This window comes from Melospiza melodia, unplaced genomic scaffold, assembly GCF_035770615.1.
Source record: "Melospiza melodia melodia isolate bMelMel2 unplaced genomic scaffold, bMelMel2.pri scaffold_32, whole genome shotgun sequence".
Lineage (NCBI taxonomy): Eukaryota > Metazoa > Chordata > Aves > Passeriformes > Passerellidae > Melospiza > Melospiza melodia.
The window spans coordinates 7,482,911-7,501,296 of record NW_026948638.1 but is presented as its reverse complement, the minus strand read 5'-3'; the positions used below and the strand labels follow the sequence as shown (position 1 = coordinate 7,501,296).

At 40.9% G+C, this 18,386-nt stretch overlaps 1 pseudogene; it reads right to left on the bottom strand.

The window, feature by feature from the left end:
* Positions 1-410: 410 nt before the first annotated feature.
* The window catches only part of LOC134434124 (synaptonemal complex protein 1-like), a 32,755-nt pseudogene continuing 14,779 nt past the window's right edge, over positions 411-18,386 (bottom strand).

Here is an 18,386-nt window from a genome sequence, read left to right as displayed (position 1 = left end):
GGTGCAGGAAAAAGCAAAAAGACTTCAGGTAAAAGTACATACATTTAACAGCTACATTTCTGCCACTAAGTATTTATGTGTTAAGAAAAACAGAGTAAATTTAAAAGAACAGAAGTTCTTTAAAAGCAGAATTTCTAATGCCAGAAACAGCTTTGAAACAACTTTCTATGTAGTTCTATTTATTTCCAAATTTAAAATTGGCTAATTTGTGTCCCAACATTTTGCAGCACAAGGGAGGAAAGGTGGAAGATGCTCTGCAGGGGTTGCAGTTATGGATCTATAAAGTTTATATGTGTAAAGGAATGAACATAGTATTAACACTGAGTATGACAGAAAAACGCAACAAAGCAGCAACTCTGAGAGAAAAACAACCCTGCAAGCAATGTCAGGGCACTGGGCATTTCTGCATTTTAAGCAAAGAGCTTTACAGCATCTTTAATTTTCCTTTTCCTGTCCGTTTTGGAGAGCGCAGTCCAGCCCGCCTCGCACATCCTCCTCATGGTTTTGAGTTTCAGAGCAGAGCCTGGAGATTTCACACTGCATGGAGCTGTGCTCTAGGAAGGAAAATAAAGCCATCCTTTAGTTTCTGTAAACAATCTGATTAACTGCTTGGTTTAATCTTAGGAAAGGCTAACATACCTTTTGTGGTGCTGTGGAATGTAATTGTGAAGCTTGTGGATAATCTTTGTACAAATTTTTAAACATTTCTTCTTCCGAGACTATGCTCTAATTAATTAAAATTTGAAAGTTAAATTAAAAGTTACTTAGTCACACTATATTAAAAGTACTTTTTCCTTCTGCCTAAGGATATTAAATTATGAAAAAGAAAAGATGTCATTATGACGCAAAACAGTTTAATAAAAAGAATGTTAATTATGTACATACAACTACGATTCCAGAAAGAACCAATAAATTAAAAATATACACATAAATATTGGCTGGAAAGTGGGAGCCCAAACTCTTTATTTCCATTCTCAGCCCCAGCAGTGAGCACAAAGAGCTGCTCAGCACATGATTTGTTCTCTGACTCTTACCAGGAGGTCAGTGTGCTCAGAGCTGTCCGACTCAGTGTCCAGCTGCACAAGCACTTTCTGCTTTTTCCTGCTGCTCTGCCCTGCAGGCAGGTTTGTGCTTCTTCCACTCTGCATTTTATCCACTGGAGGAGTCTGTATAACACATGTCTGGGAAAGAAAATGTTTCACTTTTTAGATTATATTTTATGGGGTAAGTATGGAATCTAAAGCCAAACTCAGGACTCAGTTTACAGTGTGAATGTCCAAGAATTCACCTGACAGAAATGGTGGAACTCTGATCTTTCCATCCAAACACGGAGCAAAGACCCAAACAAAGTGGGGAGGGGTGGAAATATCATTTTTTATATTATTTTTGTTGCCAAATGAGGAGAATGAAGGGGAAGCTATGGAAGAGCTGAGTTTCATGGCACATTGTATTTAAGTTCTCTGTGCTTATCTGCAGAAATTCAGGTTATTCTGAACTGTAGCCACTACGTTGGACTCTATCAAACATCAAAGAAAATAGGAACAAACAAAACTGCAGGAAAAGGCTTCCAGAGAAAGATTGATAGCTACATCAAGATTGGTGCTACTTAAAATAGTTTTTTCATTAGAAGTTAAACAGAGAAGCATTGAATGGTCCAGTGCAGTCCTTTTTTAGACAGATAACATCAAAATGGTGCTGGATTCCATTGTTCCAATGTGAAAACCACAAGTGAACTCCTGACAGGGAAGAAGGGTCAGTTCTGCAGTCAGGACTACTTTGATACTTTGACCATTTTTACAGCTACATCAGCTTTTTTCTCTTCCATAGAGGAAAAGTGCCTTTACAAATGGACACTTTTAAGACTAAGTAAAACAATTCTAGAGACATTAAAAAATCAACAACTGAGCAAGAAAAATTACACACTGGGAGCCCTTCCAGACACTGCTGTCTAATATCTCCATGGAATGGTGTGACCCTTTAAAATCCCTTCTTATCCCAGGGGGAAAAAAATCATCTACAGAGAAGTAAGAAATACAGGCAGAAAAATGCAACAAGAAAAATTCACTGTTAGGAGTTATAAAATATCAATGTTGGACTGCCCAAGGGGCTTCCTGTTTGGAAGAACATATTTTTTATTTTTATCTTTTTATTTCAGGAATATAATTTGGAGAGTTTCTATTTTTAACATGAATAGATTCACTGTATAGATCTAAACAAAGTTTAGAAGTCAGGAACATGAGTTTGTATTTTCTATAATTTAAAAAGTTTGAAGTCAAAAGCATTCCAGTGTCTTTTGCTGAATGCAAATAAATTATCATGGCACTGCAATTGATTGTACACATATAAATACTACAAAATTCTAAAAGCAATTAAAAAGTTAAAGTTACCTTGTGCTTCTTTTCACTTTCAGCAATCATAGTGCCAGAGTGCTCTTTTACAAGATTCTCCTACAAAAGAGTTATGCGACAGCAAGAAAATATTTATTTGAATTCAGTTGTTAAAAATCTTCTTGCTGCCATTACAGAGCACAGTCTATAATCACAGACTGTTACAAAGTTCACATAAAAATATAACCAGGTTTGGTACAACCTCAGCATTCAAAAGTCACTAAAAAACCCTACAGTTTAGGGAACTTTTTTGCTTTAGCTAGTTAAAATTAACTAAAATAAAGGAGAGTTTTGTTTTGTTGTTTGTTTATTTATATATAATCTATAATCACAGACTGTTAAAAGTTCACACAAATCTATGACCAGATTTGGCACAACCCCAGCATTCCAAAGTCACTGTTTTTCTGTTCAGTTTCATTTCTTACCCAGCTCCTCCCACAGCACAAGCCCAGGCCACACCTGTCACCCCCAGTGCTCAGGGAATAAAAAACTCCACCTTTTCTTCCATTTCTGCTTTCAGTTGTTCCTTAAGGGAGGACAGTTCCTTTTCCAACATGACAGCTCATTTTCCTACAAACTATTAAATAAAGGACAGGGTTAACTCTGCACAGCCCAGAAAAAGGAAAACAGTCCCAGATGAGACAGTAATTAACAGGGACACTCATTAGATACACAAGGTAATTCTATTTGCTTTTCAGCCCTATACTTGAAGCTTTGCTTTAGCTTGTTTAACAAAGACTGAAGCACTGTCAGAAACAGGTATTTGATCATAAGTGTTCAAGGTAATACCTTATAACCCTTGGGAGAGCAGGGGTGAGAGGGCACAATCTAAATATTTAAAACAAAAGTTTCCTATTCAAAGTGGGGAGTCAGAACATGACACACTATCTGGAGGAGCAGACACAAACACACTGCTACCCCAAATGATTTTTAGAAACATTTTGAGTTTTTAGTGCCCAGAATAAGATCTGTTGCAGCAGGTTGGGTGGCACTGCTACTGGTAAAAATTAAAAGCACACTGGAAGAGTTCTCAGAGAATGTCTGTGGTGGGAAAGACCCCAGAGCACAGCAGGAAAAGAAACTCTCTAAGCAAACTGAAAAAAGATTTTAGAAGTCACAGAGTGACTGAAGATCACATCTTTTGTCTCTCTGTGCTGTCGGTGGGCAAGAGGGAGGGATTGGGAAAAAAGGTGTTTTAAAGGTTTATTTTAATTCTCATTACTCACTTTTAATTCTATTAATAATAACTATTTTATACTATTTAAGTTTCAATCTGCTTTACCCTCAAAGTGTTTTTCCCCTAATCCTTATCTGAACTCAGTCCTTGAATTTTTCTTTCCCCTCCTCTGCTCAACTACAGCAGAGAATAATGACTGAATGTTTTTTTTGTGTGTGTGCCTGCACTTAGCCAGTATAAAACCCCTACACAGGGACATCAGCCCCTTCACTGAATTATTGACCATTGCAAAGTGCTCCTTACCAGGGCTCTTTCTGATGAGAACTGCTTTTGCTGTTTCATTTTATATACTTTTAACTCTGCATCTTTTTCTTCAATCATTTTATCATATTCATTCTGTGTTAAAAAAACCAAACCAACAACAAACTCAAAACATGTGACTAAATGTTACAATTACAGAGGTATCCAGTCTTAAAACATCATTTTTTTCAAACCAGGCCCTTAAGATTCAGAAAGAAAAGATCCACTGATGCTTCTGCAGAAACTGTAAAACAGGAAATGCTCAATTCAAGTATTATTTTGTTGACTGGCAGAGAGTGCTTTATTTCTGTGCAGCAATATCTGCTCAGCAGATATTAAGAGCCAGCTGTGCCGTCTTTATTAATGTATCTGCTAAAGATATTGCAAAATGAGGAATAGAAAGGTAAACTAAACTGAAAAATATTGCATTCACATGGTATCAAAGGAAGCATGAATTTAAAAAAATCTAAAAATCCCAGAAGTTCAGATTAATGGAATTTATCTCCCAAAGGAATCTTTTCAAAATCTTCAAATGAATTTGATTTTAGATGATGCAAAGTCCAGCATGTGTTCAGCTTCCTTTTCCCAGACTCAGGCCTGTTTCTGCTTTTGAAAGGTCATTAATGTGGTGTCACAAGTTATAAACATGGTATTGACATGGTATCACACTTTGCAAACCACAGCAAGCAGGAAAATCTCTGACCTTGTGCTTTTCCATCAGTGCCATCATCTCAGTTATCTTGTGCTGACATCTGGCATCAGTTTCTCTCTGTATCATTGCAGTTTCCTCACAAAGCAACCTCATCTTTTCTACCTGTTAGTAATAAATTGCATTTCATTCATCAACATAACAATATATTTCTTTTAAATCTTAATTTCTTCTTCCCCCTGTGGGTGCAAAGTTTGCAGTCTCACTTGGGCTTCATTTGCTTTTAAGATCCCTTTCAAATCCCTCATCTTTTCTGCAGATTGTTAAAATGGGCAAGATCAAAGGTACATCCATGGCAGGCAAGCTCACTGCAAACCAAAAGGCCATTTCAAGCACTCTGCCCTAACATTTCTTAGCATTGCCATCAAAAAATGTGTGGAAAGAAAAATCCTAATGTGGGAGAAGTTATAATCTAATGTAACTGGGCTGACTGCAACCAAGGGTAGAATTTCTTTGAATTATATCTTGAAAGAAAGAATTTTCAATGGAGTTCTGATTTTCAAAGACAAATTCAAATACTTCAACTTCAGCACCTAATGTACTAAAGCTTTGCTCACAGGCAAACACAACAAGTTCCATTTATGTTGATAAGACTGAAATATGAGCAAGGAGTCTGGCCAATAAAGCTTCATAAAAATATTTTACATTAAAAAAATTTAAATTGCAGTAAAAATTAACACCTCTCACCTCTTCACGAAGTTTATTTTCATTTACTTTTCTTGTTTCTATGTCTTTTTGATAGATGTCAACTTCTTCCTTATGTTGCTTGTTCATATTTTCCATCTCTAACTGCAATTTATTCACCTTTGGAGAATGCAGAATTGCTGCTGTTATTTGTTTAGGAATTACTATGTTGATGATTTTTTCTTACCTCTTATTTTTGAGCACAAACACCGTTACTTTTCAGGTATATGATTAAAGTGTTTCCTATTTAAAGTTCAGCTTTTTATTTAATAAAGAGTTGAACTTTGGCCTGAAGTGAGTTAGAAAATACTCAAAGGAACAATGGCAACAGCACAATGGGGAAGACTGCCCTAAGCAGTCACCCTAAATGCTCTGAATGCCTCAGAAAAAAACAAATGCAGATGGAGATTTTATTCCCTCTCTTGTAAATCTGTATCAGATTTTCACAGGTTTTATGGTACATTTTTCTCCCAGCAGTGCATTTTGATTACAGTTTTTCCTTTTAAGTTTATCATATGAATATCCTCAAAAAAGTCCACTTTGCTCCAAGTGCAGTACACAAAGCTGGACACAATATTCCCATCAGAGGGATTGCCACTGCAGAACACATTTAAAGAACAGCCTAAAAAGATATATATACACACACACACATATATATATATATATACACATATATATATACATATATATATATATATACACACACACACATATACATATATGTCTTTTAAATGCTTTTCTGTTACAATGAGGTTGCTGAACCCTGTTCAGTCCACTATCAACAAAAGAAAAAAAAGTAAAGGAACAGATTGGAAACACCATTAATTGCAATGTGAATCCATCTCTTAAATGTCCAATAGTCAGCGCCCAATGATTAAAAATGGAAGCATCTTCTAAAAACTATGAGCTCATTCTGGCAAAGTCTGTATCCCAGATCCAAAAACCAGTTCAGAATGTATTTAATAAGTATTATCATTATTTACAGTGGGACTTAAAAACACTCACCTTGTCTTCTACATGATGTTATTTAAACCTACCTTCCCTTCATAAGTATTGCTTTTCTTGCTTTCTGCAGTAATTTTCTTCTTCAGCACCTTATTCTGTTGAAATTAAACAAAACAAGCACTGTATCTTAATAAATTAATAGAATTATGTCATGGTTCAACTGCATCAAGAAATTCCAGCTTTCATCGGGCAAATACCTCTCAGCTGTTGTGCAGCTCAGGTTCCAGAACAATTCTTCAAACAAATGAATGTTCAGCTAATTTCTGTGATAATTACTATTTCTTCATGGCCTTAAGAAAGGCTCCTCCTGAGCAGCAGCAGGGAATAACCAATAAGGTGCAGAATGGGAATTAAAACTAAGATGCTGCTGACAGAAGGTGTGAAGATGTTCATGACCAAAACCACAAGTTATTTATTTTTACAGTGAAGTTACTACAGTTTGTGCCAGTGCAGAATTCTTTTCTACTAGTGGTAACTGAGGTACTCATTACAAGTACATAAATAACACTATGCACTCAATGAAAAAGAGCAGAAGTTTATTAAAGATATTATTTTTGTAATTGCTTTTTTCAAATTAAGGCTCATTTAACAAATTAAGTGATCCCTAAGATGACTCCCTAGTTTGCTCAGGGTTGGGATAAGAAAGGAGAATTTTTAAATTACATAGGTGTATCTAAAGACATCACAGCAGACACAAACCTGCTGAAAGGGCAACCCAAAATATAATGTGTTTATGTATTTGTGACATTTAAAATCTCAACACACCTCCTGCTGCAACTCTTCAATGCATTTGGTTTTATTTTCCATGTGTTTCTTTAAATTATTCATCTGAAAGAGATATTTCAGACATGAATTAGTAAGTTCTACAAATGGCTCCCTATGTGAGCAATTCCTGCAGATGTTCTCAAACCTGCCCTTGCACCAGTCTGGTTTGTTCCAATGGGACTGAAACACCAGCTGACATGTTAGAATAATCAGAGTTTTAGCCATAAAGTACCATAAGATGTTAATTAATAGCAGTGAACCAGTTCCTTAGTGGTTATAGAGTTAAGAAAGAAGAAGAAAAAAACCCCAAGATCTTCACAATTTAAAAAATGCACTTGTATGAAGTTCCCTACATCCATGAAAAAATGAATTTTCCCAATTATTCTCTAGAATCTTCAATGGCTTTTCCTCTCTTGAAGTTTCATTTTCAATACTCTTAACCTGAAATGACAATTGTAAATCTTTGACTTTTACAATGAAATTTTGAAATTTGCTAAAAACCCCAGGCTGCTTTGAACCAATAGAAAGAAAAGTAAAAATGTTTGAATCTATTTAAGCTCAAACTCACACTACATATAAAAAGCTAATCCAGAGCCCATCCATCACTGAGTGGGTATATGAAAAAACAAAAGCAGGTTATCTGTTTGCCTGAAAACAAACAAATAAATCTTTAATATTAAACTTCCAGCACAGAGTGAACATCCCAGTGACTGTGCTTGTCTTTTGAAATACCAGGGCTCACATGGGGACACACAATGGCACAGCTGGCAGAAGCTGGGAAAGAAGAAACCTCTGGCAGAGATCACATCCCCCAGGCAGAGCTTTGCAGAAAAAACCCCAACAAAGATTTTACATTGAATGCTGTCCTACAGGTTCTGTAAGATAGTTTCCTGACACATTACATACATTTTCTTCTCTTTCATCCAGTGTACTTTTCATCTCTTCACCTGGCTTTGCCATTTTCTCCTTCAAAGACTCCAGTTCATTTCTAAGTGCCAAATTAACAAGCATTAGTAAATATTTATTTATTGTTTTTAACTTATTTTCAGTACTACTAATAAACCCATATTTTATTTTCTAAAAAGAGCTGCTAATGTTGATGGGAACTTAATAAGCTGCTCAATGAAAATGTTCTTAAAATGCAGCAACATGCCCAGTAAGTCAATATGTGAACTGTCCATACTTCTTTTAAGTAGGAAAAGATGTTCCAGGAACCCAAGGAAAATACATCCTGACCTGGACTATTGCAATGCAGCTGTGAAACATGGGAGCTGCCTGTCTGTTGAACTGGGGAGGATACAGAGAGTAACTCTGATCCAGTTTTGCCTTGTCACGTTTAATCCATAACCTTCAGCTTCCATTTGAATTTCCTTCACACCTGAGATGTCTAATGCAAAACAAGGCAGCTCCTACAATGTAATACAAAATGATGGCAAACATTGTTCCTGTAGCAATTGGTATTTCTAATCTGAGAAAATTTCTACTTGGCCAACAGCAATTCTGAATAGTTTCTGTTTAGCTATGTAATCTAGAAAAACATTAATCAAAATATCCCAGAAAGCAGCATATGAACACAACCAATTATTTAAGTCCTTTAACAATATCAAATATTAATAATATTTGTTTTTACTTGCCTTAGCTGGCTATTTGCCTCTTCTAAGTTTTCAACTAACTGCTTTGTATTTTCTTCTTTTTTCTTACTATCCTAAATAAAGACCCATGTGTCAGCAAAGAAATAAAATTCAAAGTGACTTCTTAAAAACCTCAAAGACATCCAAAGCACACTGACCTGCCTTGTTCACAAGTGTATGATACCAAATTTTGCCCCAAACAGGCAGAGTGACTGCCTAATCAGACTCAACTTAAGTCAATTAAGCAGGAGGTATTTTTATTAGCGACGCGTCGGAGAAATCACAAAATGGATTTCTCAGTTCACATAGCAAAAGCAAGCCTTATATACAATTTTGGGTATAGGATTACATCAGATCAGATACATAATCATGCATATTCATATGGGGCGTGGTGTAGGCGGAGCGTGGGCGGAGCGTAGGTGGAGACATCTCTTTTGGGGAATCTTCAGGTGGTCGTTCCTGTTGCCTTCATCCTAGACGGGGTCTTTCCGATGAGTCTTCCTCTTTAAACTTTTGAACTCCTTTCCTAATTTGGTCAATTCCCGGTGTATTTGGCTTAGATCCCGTGGCTTGGCAAAACCCTTAGTGTCATTTCAACATTGCTGGCTCTAAACCTGCTTAGCCCATTAGTTTCTCCTATACCTGTCTCTTCCCCTGTCATGATGCTCTACCTCTTATCTAATTTGTTGCTCTGTTTTCCTAGTGCTGTGCTTTCTCCGTGTGTTCTAGTGCTAGGCCCTTCTTTACATGCCTCTCATTCCATGTTTTAACCCATTATTTCTGGAAGGCTATCTGCTTTAGGGCTTCATTTCCCCCCTTTTTCTTGTAACTTACGAATTCTTTCGTCAAGTTCTGGTCCCACAGGACGCTGATAGGCTCGTACCATTGCCCAAATCATTTGGGTCCTTTTCATTATGCTCCTTAGTCTCCACCACAAACAAATGTTTGTAAGAGTTAGTAATAACAAAGCTACAATTACTATTAGCATTGGGTGCACCAGGTAATGGAAGACCTGTGTAGCTGTTGGGGAATATCCTGTAAAGATGTCCCACCAGTGATGCTGGCCTACTTGTTCTACTTCAGTCAGGACATTCTTTATTCTTTCTGAATTGTGTTCTATCTGCCATACCATTCGTTTAGTTGTTTGATTCACCTTTTGCACCAATTTCTTCACTTCAGGGTGTGCAAGCATTGCTTTGAGAATCTTGACGTCCATCCCTATTTGTAATTTCGGTATTTCTTGATATAGGTTGAAATTTGCGTTAATTAGCTGTTGGGTAGTTATTGGGACAGTGTAATGAAAATCACAACCTACGATCTTGGCAAAGTTGCATACACAAAAGTTAGTATTGTTAGTCTCTTCTTGGCAATTATCTATAGTGACGTTGTCACAAGCCGTCCTTACGCAAGCACACCCATTTCCTATATAGTAAACTTGTGATTGTGTTCTATCATGCGGAAGCATTTCTAAGGTACATACACTATTTTCAGCATCCAAGCATAAATCTTCGGCTTCTACCACAGCATTTTCGCAAACATAGCCTAATTGTCCTCTAGGGATACATGCTTCTGTGCTAACCGATTGCCACCTATTTTTGGTGTAATCATAACTGGCCCAGACGTTATGGTTTATCGGCCTGACAATGGCATCTTGGTGTATTGTCCCTAGAGTGAGGATGGGAAAGATAGCTCTTTCCTCTGCCGCACTAATGGTGAGGACATAAGCTTCAATGTGTTCCTGTTGAGGCTCATAAGTAAAGTTCACTAACTGCCACCAAGCCTGATGGTCCCTCTCAAATTGTGTAGTATGATTGTCCTTTAATATCGTTTCCCTTATTTCTTGAGGTAATATACCTGACGTTCCTTCTCTCATTATTCCTGCCGCTACTGATTGCACCCATTGTTGCGTCTGAGAGCATTGGATAGCGAGTGCAATGTCTCTGCTAAGTTCCCCTGTGTAGTCAGCGAGGTTTACAAAATCCTCTGCAGTATGGTTTGCTACCATGGTTAGTAATTTCACCACTAGTGATTGTGTTTCAGCTAATGTAAGCATGGATGAACTGAGGGGCATCTTAAGCTTTCCTAAGCTTGATGTGACGGTACTTAATTTGTTTACTAATACCTCTTGATCTATTGTGTTTACTATGCCAAATCCGGTGCCAATCCACCCACTTAGATCTCTTTTTGTTCTTCTGTGATGAGACCTTGTCGCTAACCATGCATTCCATCCCTTAAGGCTTTGCTGTATAAATGGTCGGCAATCCTTTTGCAAGTAAGTAATATCGGTGTGAATGTTCATTTGCACCTTTTTCAGGGAATAAGTGGGGTCTAACAATAATTTTAGTTCGTTAGATTTTCTTATCACCTGAGGCCCTATAAAGGTTAGGTTGTGTACTGCTCTACATTCTACTGGTAGGGTGGTTTCTTGGGTCGAGTTTACATCCGGATCCGATGGGATCACGCCCACCTCATATGCACCATTACGCTTAGGGAAGAAAGAACCCTGTTTCAGTGTCTTCGATTCTCTTTCACACGTGAACATCATTGCCTGATCTAATCTGAATGCCATCTCACACTGTGCTTTCCCTTCCTTCGGGCCACTAGATGCTACAATTTCTCCCGGAAGATGGAGAAGGGGGTGAGGGTTATAGGTTATGTTTTGGGGACGTAGTTCCCCAAGCGAATCCTCTCTATAAATTACCGAGGTCCGGGGTTGGGACCCGGGTGGATCTCCCCTGAAATCAGCCCACTGACATGAAATCGGGCCCTTATGCTGAGTCCAAATAGTGGGCTTGCCCATCTTCACTGGACTATAGGTGATTATGTCATTTTCAGAGTCTGGGTTCGAGGGTTGAATGGTTAATACTAGTCGCCTCGTTTTTCCTTCTACCGGTCCTTCTACCGGGTCAAGCTCTCGACACCCAACCTGAATCTGGTCTCCCTTGTTCGCTACCATGGAGAGCCGCTCCCATGTTTCACTTGGAAATGGCTGGTTGTTACGTAAGGCATAAACCTCGAAATAGAGTTTCCTCATTCCCAATTCTGGATGGATACACTGGTGTGCCTGAGACCATGGGTCTATTGGGGAAGGGTCTTGGGGAAGAGCTATACTTATCGAGAGTCCAATGATCAGAGTCGTAAAGGTTTGAGGTGGAGTCGGGGTCATGATGTCTGGCTGTCAATTTTGTTTCTTTTGGCGCTCTCGTTTCTTGATGTGAATTTGTTCCACCCGTAAAATAACCTTTTCTAGTTCAGTGTCTAAATCTCTTTGTTTTTTAAAGGGTCCAATTTGGTCACTTGTTAGTGGATGTCGTGGGACAGAAGAATAGCAGCGGGTCGATAAAACCTTAGAACGACTAAGTTTCAAACAATATTGTAACCAGCGGTGTACTTTCCAATGGCACCACCCTAATACAATTTGTTCGGGAGCTTCAAACAATTCCCTAGCCTCTAAAATGGGTCTGTTGGCGAATTTCTCTAAGGCCAAATAGTCGTCATTTTCCCTTGCTTCTTTGCAGCTACACTCATAACATTGGAGGTCCAGTAAACAACTTTGTACGTTCCAAAATTTTCTATCACAACCTCCACAAAGAAATCCAATTAGTCCCACACAATTTCTTTCCCCACACCCAAAACACGGCTGATCGTGAATAGGGTCCTGTGGGTCAGGTCCTTGTTGACTGTATGTTTCAACCCACCCTATCCACTGTATTGGCGTGCTACGCAATGCAGCTCTAGCTTCGGCATTAAATTCTGCTATGAGAGATAAAGGTTTTGGCAAAGTCAATGTTAGTTTATGTTGGATTCTCACGTGATCCTGCGGAGTCAGCTGACTCAGAAGTCTGTACATCTAGGGCAGGTTTAAGCTCTTCTTGTTTGTTTTCCGGAGCTCTCTTGACCCGTGAATAGTGGATCCACGTAGGTCGTTCCTTGATCCGAACCGCGGTGAAGGTTGTCAGCAGCACTTGGAAAGGTCCCTCCCACTTTTCTTGTAGGGGTTTTCCTAAAAGATTCTTAACATACACCCAATCACCGGGGTTAAACGGATGCAGTTTACAATCAGGTTGCTTAGGTTGGTGCTCGATCATCACAGTAGCATTCTTATCAAACTGTTTCCCCACCGCAATTACATAATCATAAATGTATTGATTACCGATCTGGTCTATGACATCCCCATTTACAACTTGCATAGCATAAGGTCTACCATACAGAATTTCAAAAGGACTTAACTTCTCCCTCGATCTTGGCTTGACTCTCAGTCTCAGCAGAGCAATAGGCAAAGCTTGATACCACTGCAAATTAGTCTCTTGGCATATTTTAGCAATTTGCTGTTTGATAAGATGATTCATCTTTTCCACTTGCCCACTGGCCTGTGGACGGTAGGGCGTGTGCAATTGCCATTTGATTTGTAATGCTTTGCTTATTGCTCTCACTACTTTTGCACAGAAATGTGTACCTCGATCCGAAGAAATGCTCTTCGGTACCCCAAACCGTGGAATAATTTCATTCAACAGTACTCTAGTTACCTCTCTTTCCTTATTTGTCCTACAGGGGAATGCTTCAGGCCACCCAGAAAATGTGTCAGTTAATACCAACAAGTACCGAAACCCCCCTTTTCTTGGGAGTTCAGAAAAATCAATTTGCCATACCTCCCCTGGGAATTTACCTCGGCTTATGGCTCCTTGGTGTACTTTGGTTCCTGTATTCGGGTTGTTCTTCAGACACCGTTCACACTGGGACGTAAAGTGTTTTATAGTAGTAAATAATTTTGGTCCTGCTATTCTGGTCTGCAAATATTGGTAAAGCGAATCTAGGCCCCAATGGGCCTTCTCATGTTCTGCCTTCACAAACTGCCACATCACGTTTCCTGGTATCACTAACTGTCCTGTTTCTAATTGACCCCAACCATTTTCTAGTATTTTGCCCTTATTCCTTTGAATCCATCTATGATCTGATTCTTGGTAATCTGGCTGGATATTGATATCCAGCTCCCCTGGTATTAGGGCCGCTATTTCCGCTTCCCTATTTCTTGCGGCCGCCAATTTAGCTTCTGTATCTGCCTTCCTGTTCCCTATTTCTGGAATAGCATTGCCTTTCAAATGCCCCTTGCAATGCATTATGGCCACCTGCGTTGGGAGTTGGACCGCCTCCAGCAGTCGCAGAACCTCTTCCGCATGTTTGACTGTTTTTCCTTGTGTAGTCAACAGTCCTCTTTCTTTCCAGATGGCTCCATGAGCATGTACGACAGAAAAGGCATATTTAGGGTCTGTCCATATATTAATTTGCATGTTCTCTGCTAATTCCAGGGCTCGGGTCAGAGCTATCAGCTCTGCCTTTTGAGCTGAAGTCCCTGCAGGCAGGGGATTTGACTCAATTACCCTTTCTGTAGTGGTGACTGCATAGCCAGCCATTCTTACCCCTTGCTTCACGAAGCTGCTGCCATCTGAAAACCAGTTGTCCGCGTCTTCGAACGGCTCTTCTTTGAGATCTGGGCGACTGGAGTAGACAGCTTCAATTGTTTCCAGGCAGTCATGCTCGATGGGTTCTTCTGGGCCTCTTCCTTCTAAGAATGAAGCTGGGTTCACAATATTAGTTACCTGAATGGTTACATAATCTGATTCAGCCAGAATGGCCTGGTACTTTAAGAATCTGGAAGGCGACAACCAATGGTTGCCTTTCTGTTCCAGCACGGCTGACACAGTGTGGGATACTAACACAGTCACCTTTTGGCCCAGCGTGAGCTTCCTGGCCTCTTCTATGTTAATTATCACTGCGGCCACTGCCCTCAGACAGCCTGGCCATCCTTTACTTACTTCATCCAATCGCTTGGAGAAGTAGGCCACAGCTCTCTTGTGTGGTCCCAACTGCTGGGCTAGGACTCCTAGGGCCATCCCTTGCCGCTCATGGGAAAATAGCCAGAATGGTTTTGACACATCTGGGAGACCTAAGGCTGGTGTTCTCATCAGCTCCCGCTTCAGCCTCTTAAAGGCCCCTTCCGCCTCGGGAGTCCAAACTAGGACATTCTTGGTTTCCTTCAGGAAATCATATAGTGGTTTAGCGAGTATCCCATACTGATAGATCCATAGCCGACACCAACCTGTCATCCCCAGAAAGGCGCGCAGGTCTCTCACCATCTCTGGTTTGGGCATCTGGCAGATGGCCTCTTTCCTGGCTGCTCCCAGGGATCGCTGTCCTCTGGAGATTTCGTATCCCAGGTACACCACTTCCTTTTGCACCAGTTGTGCTTTCTGTTGAGAGACTCGATATCCACTTAAACCCAGGAAATTCAACAAGGAAATAGTCCATTCAATGCATTCTTCCTCCGTCACTGTCGCTATTAGGAGGTCGTCTACGTACTGCAGGAGGGCGCCATCTCCCGGTGGCCCTTCCCATTGTTCTAATTCTTTGGCTAACTGATTCCCAAAGATTGTGGGCGAGTTAGACCAGCCTTGGGGCAACCGTGTCCAGGTAAGTTGGGTCTTTCTCCCCCTATCTACTGATTCCCACTCAAAGGCAAAAATCCTTTGACTCTCGGGGGCTAAGGGAAGGCAGAAGAATGCGTCTTTCAAATCTAATACGGTGAACCAAGCCAGGCTATCCTTTAGCCTAGTTAAAAGTGTATATGGATTAGCAACCACCGGGTGTAATGTCTTGGTTATTTCGTTTACTGCCCTCAGATCCTGAACGAGCCTATACGTTCCATTAGGTTTCTTTACTGGCAAGATCGGTGTATTAAAATCCGATTCACATTCTACCAATAACCCCAGTTCTAAAAACCTTTTGATTATGGGCTCAATTCCCTTTCTGTCTTCTATCCTCAGAGGGTATTGTTTTCTTACCACCGGTCTTGCCCCGACCTTAAGTTCGACAACAATCGGTGTCGCTCGTTTTGATTTTCCAGGTATATCCGTGGCCCATACTAATGGATAAGTCTTGCTCAGGATTCGCTCGAAGTTGTGGTTCTCAGGTTTGGGTTCCACACAACTGATTGTTAGGCTTAGGGCTGTAATCAGTTGTTCATCGTTTACTTGAAATTCCAATCTGTCTTTATTGAATTTTATTGTGGCTCCCAAGTTCTCCAATAAATCTCTCCCTAATAGAGGCTTTGGTGAATTTGGCAAATACAGGAACTGGTGAATTCCCATTTGTTTCCCAATTTTGTATTTGATAGGTTTCAAAAAGTAAGCTTTTTCTGGTTGGCCTGTTGCTCCCACAACTTGTACAAATTCATCACTTTTAGGTACCAGTTGTTGATTTAAAACCGAAAAAGTCGCTCCCGTATCAATCAAAAAGTCCAATTCCTGTTTACCTTCCCCTAGCTCCATTTTAACCAGTGGGTCTGCTAGGGTATGGCCCACCGGTCCCCCTCATTCACTTTCTTGCCGTGTGGTGGTAGTAGTGGCCATTAGCCTTTTCTTTAATTGGGGGCATTCTTGTTTCCAGTGCCCAGTCTGTAGGCAGTATGCACATTGATCTGGCCCCACTCTAGCTGGGTGGGGTTGGAACCTCCCTCCCCCTCTCACTGGGTAGCCTCTACCCCTACCCCTGGCTCCAGGTTCCGGGTAACCTGTCTTCTGAGCTGCTACTGCCACAGCCACTACTCGAGCTATCCTCTTGTCCTCTCTTTTCTTCTCCTCAACTTCTCTATTATTATATACCTTCCATGCCTCATTCAGCAACGCCTCCAGGTTTTTATTTTCTGGATGCTCAAGTTTTTGCAATTTCTTCCTAATGTCTGGGTTACTCTGTCCCATCATTAATCCCAACAGGTGTTGTTTCCCTTCTTCCGTTGCTGGGTCCAGGGGTGTGTATTGTCTCATGGCTGCCCTAAGTCTATCCAAAAACTCTGACGGGGTCTCATCCTTTCCCTGCCTAATGTCATATAGCATCGACCAATTGATAGCCTTAGGGATCGCATTACGCAGGCCCATCGCGATCAGCTTTCTATACTGCACCAGTCGTCGATAGTGTTCTTCGTTGCCCGGGTCCCATTCTGGTTTACTGCTGGGGAAATTATCCTCTAGTCTCCCTGACAATACTTGGGCATGTCGTTTTCCTGTTTCCAATACGAGTTCCCTTTCTGTATCTGTCAGTTCTGACAGCATCACCTCTATATCTTCCCAGTCAATATCTAAATTCTTTGCCATTAGCTCAAACCTCTTTGCTACTCCCTCTGGATTCCTCCTGAAGTTTCTTGCTTCATCTCTCCAATTGTTCAAATCACTTGTCGAGAACGGCACCTTTAGTCTTTTCCCCTACCATTGGCATAATTTGTCGGAGAGGAGCTATCGTATGGTTCCCCTCCTCTCTTCGCTTTGCCTCCCCTCGTGCCACAGATCTGGTATAATACGAGTGACTGGTCCTTGCCCCGGGGTCCTCTTCCTGTGCCTCTATGTCCAGTTCCTCATTTTCACCTCCTATCTCTATTACACAGTCCGTCCGACTCCCGTCCTGGGTCTGTCGTCCCCCTAATATCTGTCGGCTCCTATCCTGCCCCGGGCTACTACCCCTCTCGTCCTCTGCTGCTTTCCCATCTCTTTTATCCTCTATCTGTATTATTATACTCAGTCTCTGCGAGTTGTTCTCTGTCTCCTTTTCGCATGTCATATTACCACTCCCCTTACTATATTTTAATTCAGAGACGTCGCCCCCCAATGAGCCGCTCTTGTCCCCAGCCTTTGGCGTGCTGGTTTCCATTCTGCAAACTCCAGTCCTTGGTGTGCTAGTTTCTATTCTACAGTCACCCCCATTTCTGGATGTGTTACTATCCCCATATGGACTAAGCTCGGGCGGGCTGCGTGTCTCCCCCCGGCTCTCTACTCCCGACGGACTGCCTTCTTCCTTTTGGAGTTCCAGTCTGGGTGGGCTGTCAGCATAGCTCCCCGACCCCTGTGGGCTACCTGGTTCCTGAGGGCTGCCCTTTCCCTCGCTAATCCCCGATTTTGATGGGCTACCCTCCTCCCAGCCGTTGTCTAGCTTCTGAGGGCTGTATCCAAACTTAGATTTCCACCACTGCTCCAATTCCTTTAATGGGCTAGGATCCCCTTGTTCCTCTTTTGGTCTGGGAAGGGGTCCTTCCCGCCCGGGAGCGAATGGATGGTATTCCCACAAGCTTATTTCGCTCTCCTTTCCACTATCTCTCCTTGTTAACTTGAGACACTGCTGTCCAATACTGCATGCATCACAGCAACGGTCCTTTGACTTCGGACCCTTCTTATCTCTTTCCAAAGCCAATACTAGGGGGTCCTGAGGGGCTACATTAATTCCACATTCCTTTTGCCACTCAGGTTTATTCCTTAGGGTGAAAAACATGTCTGCGTATATTACCTCATCCCATTTATTGAGCCACCGGAGGAAGAGCATAAGTTGTAAAATGGTATTATAGTTAGTTGTCCCCTCCGGTGGCCATTTTTCTCCGTCATCAAGACGGTACAGGGGCCACCATTGTGTGCAATACTTAAGAAGTGTCTTTTTACTTATGTTTCCCCCTGGAATCCCTCCCAGGTCCTTCCAGTGTTTTAGGATACATCCTAAAGGGGTTTTCATATTTATATCTTTACTCTGTTGGCTTCCCATGGCTATTCTCTGTATTCGTGCTCTTTTCCACAAGCACTATATGCCAATATACCTTAACACTTCATTCGCACAATTTCCATTCGCTTCGTCCAGAAAATGCGGATCGAGACTCCGCTCTCGTTTCGCAGCAATGCTGCGTCTCACTCACTCCA